This window comes from Erpetoichthys calabaricus, chromosome 12 (genome assembly GCF_900747795.2).
Source record: "Erpetoichthys calabaricus chromosome 12, fErpCal1.3, whole genome shotgun sequence".
Taxonomy (NCBI): Eukaryota; Metazoa; Chordata; class Cladistia; order Polypteriformes; family Polypteridae; genus Erpetoichthys; species Erpetoichthys calabaricus.
In genome coordinates, this window is record NC_041405.2 from 148,032,929 (window position 1) to 148,040,521 (window position 7,593).

Here is a 7,593-nt window from a genome sequence, read left to right on the forward strand (position 1 = left end):
AGAAATGAATTGGGGAGTAACTCTGCTATGTCGGGCTGCTGAGCAGGCCACCCCACATGTCAGACACGTGATCAAGAGCTGTGGAACTTAGAGACAAGAGACTGTAGGTGTACTGAGGGTAAGTTAGACAGGGAGATAAATGGCGATTTAAAGATGATTGTGCTGCACTGGGCTAGTGGGAAAGCCAACCCCACCTGTCAGACACGGGTTCAAGAGTTGTGGAGGTGGGCCAGAGACTGCAGGTTTACTTCAAAAGGGTTACCATTGGCCTTTTGTCTAAGTCTGGATTATATAGTGCCTTTTGCATCTATCTATCTATCTATCTATCTACTATATAGTGCCTTTCATATGTATGTATTATATAGTGCCTTTCACATCTATCTATTATATAGTGCCTTTCACATCTATCTATCTACTATATAGTGCCTTTCACATCTATCTATCTATTATATAGTGCCTTTCACATCTATCTATCTACTATATAGTGCCTTTCATATCTATCTATCTATCTACTATATAGTGCCTTTCCTATCTATATTCTGTCTGTCTGTCTGTCTGTATTATATAGTGCCTTATCTATAGGTCTAGATTGATGTTTTGCCTGTCTGTCTGTCTGTCTACCTATAAATGATTCACTTTTCCTCAGACTCGCCCACACCAGACCACTGCAATGAGCCCCAAACTGACCGCCACCAAACAAGGCAGACAGATGTAGAAGGCACCGTGCCGAACAGATCGATTTGAAATGCACCTCATTAGCGACTGATGACAGATTGATCGTGTCCGTGTCGTCAGGTGTGCAGAGTACAGTGATGTTCTTACTCTCGTGTGCCCGCCAACATGAACGCATCTCCAGCGCCATCCTCCACGCTTGTCTGCTTTACTTGACGAGTCTCTTGGGTCACACAGCCACACATGAGCACACTTTTGATCTGGAGAGGTGCAGCCGGGGCATCAATAGATGGATGTGAAAGATGATACATGGATAGAGAGATATGAAAGGCGCTATATGATACAAAATGATAGAGCTGTGAAAGGCTCTACATGATAGGTGAATAGATGGAGAGATGTGAAAGGCGCTATATAACAGCACTTTGTCCCAGACAGACAGCTGCATGTCCTTTTCTTTCAAAGCCGTGTGTCATGCAGCCGTCTTTGCACGCTGATCTACTGCTGGACCGACACACTGGTGGACATTTCTGTGCATTTTTAAAGACCCCAGTGGTCCTCAGGTGACTTTTGTAGTTTATGTGTCTCTCTATATTGGAGGTGCACCCCAATACAAGATGGCGCCACAACTTCCGGCTGGCCTGGCTTGTTGCCCATATGTCCACAGTCATGCCACTTATGCGGTCTCCCCTCACTGCAGCCCCTGCTCCTCGCTCTTAGTGGTCAGATCTTCTTTTCTTGTTCTCCTTGCACACCCCTGGCACTCCTGTGGCGCCAACCTCTCCTGGGTGTCTGTCCCAGAAAGCCTATCGTGGAGGTGACGTGTTGCCTGCCATTCCAAAGATGCAGGGAGTCCCCGGGGTGGAAACCCAAATGTCAGGCCACGCCAAAGACCAACAGAGCCCACCATCATGGACTCGGCACAGCTGCTGACTGCCTCGTCACCCGCCCCGTGCCAACTGCCATCTTTATAAGTAGTGGTGAGGCCTGGAGGGCACATGGTGGCTGTGGACACACAGTAGGAAGTGCCAAGCAGGGTTTTAGTGGTGGTAAGGGGGATGCCATCTGTCCTGCGCAGAGCTGAGCTCACTCAGAGTGAAGAAATCAAATTTCATAATCGGATGAATTAGCAGGAAAAAAAAAATAAATAAAAGTGCTCTGTCATGAGGGGGGAAAAAGAAACCAAAAAGAAAAGAAAAGAAAGAAAGAAGGAGGAAATGAAATGAAACACAAGGTTTTGTTTTTTCTGCATTCTCAGTTGGCAAATCGAAAACGGACTCGCTGAAGACGTGGCAGGCTTGTGGCCGGAGCCTTACATGCCAAGCTGCTTCTCTTTAAAAACAAAATAAAAAATATATATAAACTACTAAAAAAAATGAAAGGAGCACTTTGAAAACACGTCAGATCTCAATGTTGGCTGTCTGTACTGCTATGGACTGGTATGGTGATGCGTTAGGAATGAAAGGATGGAAATGAAAATGATGAACCGACAGAGAGAGGGCAGAATTCAAAGACACCACGAAAGTCAAAGGGGAAAAAATGATGTGGCAGGCAGGCGAGTCCACTTGGCCGAAATTTCATTGCTGCAACTCAGAATCGTACTCAGTAGTCTGTATGAAGTACTCACAAGCCCCCCCTCCCATGTGCCTGACAACATCCTAATGAGACGACTGATGGTGTCCTGGGGGATCTCCTCCCAGATCTGGACCAGGGCATCACTGAGCTCCTGGACAGTCTGAGGTGCAACCTGGCGGCGTTGGATGGACCAAAACATAATGTCCCACCCAGAGGTGTTCTACTGGATTGAGGTCAGGCGAGTGAGCGTGGGGGCCAGTCAGTGGTATCAATTCCTTCATCCTCCAGGAACTTCCCACATACTATCGCCACATCAGGCCGGGCATTGTCCTGCACCAGGAGGAACCCAGGAGCCACTGCACCACCATAGTGTCTGACAGTGGGTTTCCATTTACCGGAAATGTTTAATTGCAGTTATTGCTGCAAAGGGGGGTCACACCAGATACTGACAGCAAAGGTTCACATACTTTTGCCACTCACAAATATGAAATATTCGATCATTTTCCTCAATAAATAAATGACCAAGTATAATATTTTTGTCTCATTTGTTTAACTGGTTTCTCTTTATCTACTTTTAGGACTTGAGTGAAACTCTGATGATGTGTATGTCATATTTGTGCAGAAATCTAGAAAATTCTAAAGGGTTCACAAACTTTCAAGCACAACTGTATGGGTATGTACAATATAACTATGAATTTATTGTTACGGGATGAGTGTGCCAGTGCCTTTTGTCCTTTTCTGGACTCTGCCCCCCCTTTACCCTAGCCATCCCAGGGGAGAAAGAGTGCCCCCTGCTGGATACACTCCACATCTCACATCACGACTCCAGCCCTGACGCTTTGCAGAAGTCACCAGTGGCCTGCAGGTTCAGACTCAAATGCAAGTGCGAAAGCGAGCTGAAGAGCTCTGAGGAGGTCCACTCCACACGTTTACATGAGCACTAAACGTCACGGCGGTGCTCCGGACTTCACAGCAGATGGCGTCCTTTATCCATCAAGCCTTTCCTTTAAGCAACACAAAAATTCCTGGCCGCCGGGAATCAAGCAGGTCTGTGAGACATTAAAGTGTCCAGTCATCTCAGATAGCTCCCACGAGTGCTGATATGGCCAGGCTTTCTTTGGCTCTGCGACTGTAATGCACTCGTCTTCATTGTGGTCAGGGCTGCAGAACCTCCTGTGGGTGTTTGCCCTGCGATGGGTTGGCACCCTGTCCGGGGTTTGTTCATACCTGGCACCCTATGCTAGCAAGGACAGGCTCCTGCAGACCCCCGTGACCCTGGTCTGGATTAAGCAGGTTAGAAAAATGACGTGACATTTTTAACCTTCATGAGAGTCACTCTTAAAGGCCTACGACCACCGGTCAAGAATCAAAAATCAGAAATAGTATTCACAAATTCATTATCAGCAACCTTGAAATAACATAAAACGACGCTCAACACGTCCGTATTACCAATATCCCCATTTTTTTTTTTTTTAAGTTTTCTAAAAGCTTTAGGAGTAAAACCCTGGGGTCGGCTGCACAACAGCAAGTCCTTTTAATTATTTTGGCTGAAGACGCCTGTTGGTTTACTTTCTATCGTATCTATCTGCACAAAATACGGTCAAAAACTTAACTAACAATTAGGGGTTTTTGGGTCTAGAGGACCTAAAATAGGTGGGATCCCTAAAAATATCAACATTTCCCTTAACTAGAGATCAAGTTGAGTTGAATTGTATATCAACGTGTGCGGGTTTGTCTCGAACCGGTGAGTCAGGATAGATAGATAGATAGATAGATATGAAAGGCACTATATGATAGATAGATAGATATGAAAGGCACTATATGATAGATAGATAGATATGAAAGGCACTATATAATAGATAGATAGATAGATAGATATGAAAGGCACTATATGATAGATAGATAGATAGATAGATAGATAGATATGAAAGGCACTATATGATAGATAGATAGATAGATAGAAATGAAAGGCACTATATAATAGATAGATAGATGTGAAAGGCACTATATAATAATAATTCATTACATTTATATAGCGCTTTTCTCAGTACTCAAAGCTTTATCCACACAGGGAGGAACCAGGAAGCGAACCCACAATCTTCCACAGTTTCCTTACTGCAAAGCAGCAGCACTACCCCTGTGCCACCTGTGAGGATAGATGCAGGTATAACGGTCAATAACTTTGTATAATGTAAACATTTACCGGTGGAACTGAAGAGTCGCATAGTGTGGTGGAGGAACGATCTCCTCAGTCTGTTAGTGGAGCAGGACGGTGACAGCAGTCTGTCGCTGAAGCTGCTCCTCTGTCTGAAGATGATCCTGTTTAATGAATGCAGTGGATTCTCCATAATTGACAGGAGTCTGCTCAGCGCCTGTTGCTCTACCACAAATGTCAAACTGTCCAGCTCCATGCCTACAATAGAGCCTGCTTTCCTCGCCAGTTTGTCCAGGCATGAGGCATCTTTCTTCTTAATGCTGCCTCCCCAGCACACCACAGTGTAGAAGAGGGCGCTCGCCACAACCATCTGATAGAACATCTGCAGCATCTTATTGCAGATGTTGAAGGACGCCAGTCTTCTAAGGAAGTATAGTCGGCTCTGTCCTTTCTTGCACAGAGAATCAGTATTGGCAGTCCAGTCCAGTTTATCATCCAGCTGCACTCCCAGGTATTTATAGGTCTGCACCCTCTGCACACAGTCACTTCTGATGATCATGGGGTCCATGAGGGGCCTGGGCCTCCTAAAATCCACCACCAGCTCCTTGGTTTTGCTGGTGTTCAGGTGTAGGTGGTTTGAGTCGCACCATTTAACAAAGTCCTTGATGAGGTTCCTATACTCCTCCTTCTGCTCACTCCTGATGCAGCCCATGATAGCAGTGTCGTCAGCGAACGTTTGCACGTGGCAGGACTCTAAGTTGTATTGGAAGTCCGATGTATATAGGCTGAACAGGACCGGAGAAAGTACAGTCCCCTGCGGCGTTCCTGTGCTGCTGACCACAATGTCAGACCTGCAGTTCCCGAGACACACATACTGAGGTCTGTCTGTAAGATAGTCCACGATCCATGCCACTAGGTATGAATCTACTCCCATCTTTGGTCTGGAAGCACCAGATGTAAAACACTGAAGTGATTTCAAAGCGTGGTAAGGAACTCAAACCGGGCTTCTCCTCACCATTGTGACTCCCACGCTGGGCAGTGCGTTTCTCAGCACCTACTGAGTTGTCTGTGCCTCTTGAAGACACAAGTCCTCGCAAAGCATTTTGGGATAGCTTAGGCTAGGGATGTCATGGAAGGCTCCAGTGGTTGCATATCTTCTGTTTATGACTGTTGATGTAGTCGTAGGGTGTCAGCCATTGTGAATGTAGTGAGAAGTCAGAGAATCCGGTGAAATCTCTTTATCACAAGGAACAAGGCCGAAAACCAGTAATGGATGGCTGTGATCTTTGGGATCTCAGGCAGTGGCGCATTAAAAACTAGACACGATCCTGCAGTGAATATTACAACATGGGCTCAGGAACACTTCTGAAAACTGTTGTCTGTGAACATACAGTACATCGTTGCTGCATCTATGAATGTAAGTTAAAACTTGACCATGCAAAGCAGTGGGAAGTCAAGCAAAATGGCACCTTTTATTGGCTAAGTAAAAAGATTACAATATGCAAGCTTTCGAGGCAACTCGGGCCCCGTCTTCAGGCGAGATGTTAAGTGACGTGAGTTAATTTCACGGCTTGTTAGTGTTGCTCTTAGCTTGCTTTCTGATGATATCATCCTGTTGCAAATTCGTTATTCTCAGTCCTTCACTCTTTTTTTTTTCCAGATATTTTAATAAAACAAACACATCACGAAGAACAAAGAGAGGTGTAAATGGGGTGACCTGCTGGCTCCTTTGTCATTCGTATCACGTTGTTAATTGGCAGCTCGTTCAGAAAACAAGAAGCAGTTAGAAGGAGAGAATGGCGCTCTTTAAAGAACAAAGAGGCCACCGGAGTCTTCACGAGGCGCCTACTCACAATCCCGCTGATTTAGGGCAGAGTCCCCAGGAAGCTGGAGCCAGCGTCGGCAAGCATGGGGCACAATGCAGGAATAATTATTAAGATGAAGGATAGAAACGATGTTTGAGCGAACTACACAAACACATTGGGTTCAGTAAGTCTTCAGACCCCTTCACTTCCTGCACTCTTTATCATGTTGCAGATTTAACTTTATATGATTAAATGTGACATTTTTGCCCATTAGTCTACACTCAATAACCCTCAACGACAAAGTGAAAACATGTTTTCAAAAAAATCAGAAGTGGTCTCCCCTCAACTTTCTCGAAGCGTACAGCCAAGACAACTCTGGATTGACTTCAGTAACAAGTGGCCCAGATATAAACCCCATAGAACATCTCTGGGGAGACCTGAAGATGGCCACCCATCAAATCTAACTGAACTTGTGAGAATCTGCCAGGAAGAATGGAATAAACTGCCCAAATCCAGGTGTGCAAAGTGGGTAGAGACGCACCAAGAAGACTCAAAGCTAGAATTGCTGCCAAAGGGGCTTCTAAAAAGTCCAGAAATAAGGGTCTGAATACTTACATGAATGAGAAATTTCAGTTTGTGATTTTGAATAAATGTGCTAACCTTTCTGAGAACATTTTTCACTTCATCATTATGTGTTACCGAGTGTAGACTGATGGGCAAAAATGTCAAATAGATCCATTTAAAATGAAATCCTCACCGCCATAAAGTGTGCAGAAAGTGAAGGTGGCTGAATACTTTCTGAATCCCCTGTAATTGATGTCTAATTAAGAAACTGGGCTGGGACAGAAACCTGCAGGTGCTGCACCCCTCCAGGACCAAACTTCAGCACCCCCCTGGGATAGACATTGTGCCCCTCAGCTGCTCCATCACAGCCGTCAAGCACCTTTGGTTTTGTTCAACTTTTAGATTTTTTTTATCTAACTATTGTGTTGTAAGTTCTTGTTGTTCTCTGTTTCTTGTGATTTGCTCCTTTATGGTGATTTCCATTTTATGTACTTTGATTTGCTTTGGATAAAAGAGTAAAGTGTGTGAAGTGACTAAAATGAATAATATCCACAGCGTACTGGAGGCAGTATTGTTGTCCACAATGTTTGCTCTGAGGATGTTGATGGAGAAGTTTAGAGAAGGCCAGAAGGAGCTGCATTGCGTCTTTGTGGACCTGCAGAAAGACTATGACAGGATGACAAGAGAGGAGCTGTGGTATTGTATGAGGAAGTCGGGAGTGGCAGAGAAGTACATAAGAGTTGTACAGGATATGTACGAGGGAATGTATGAGGAGTGACAGAGGTGGGATTACATCAGAGATCAGCTCTGAGCCCTTTGTTATTT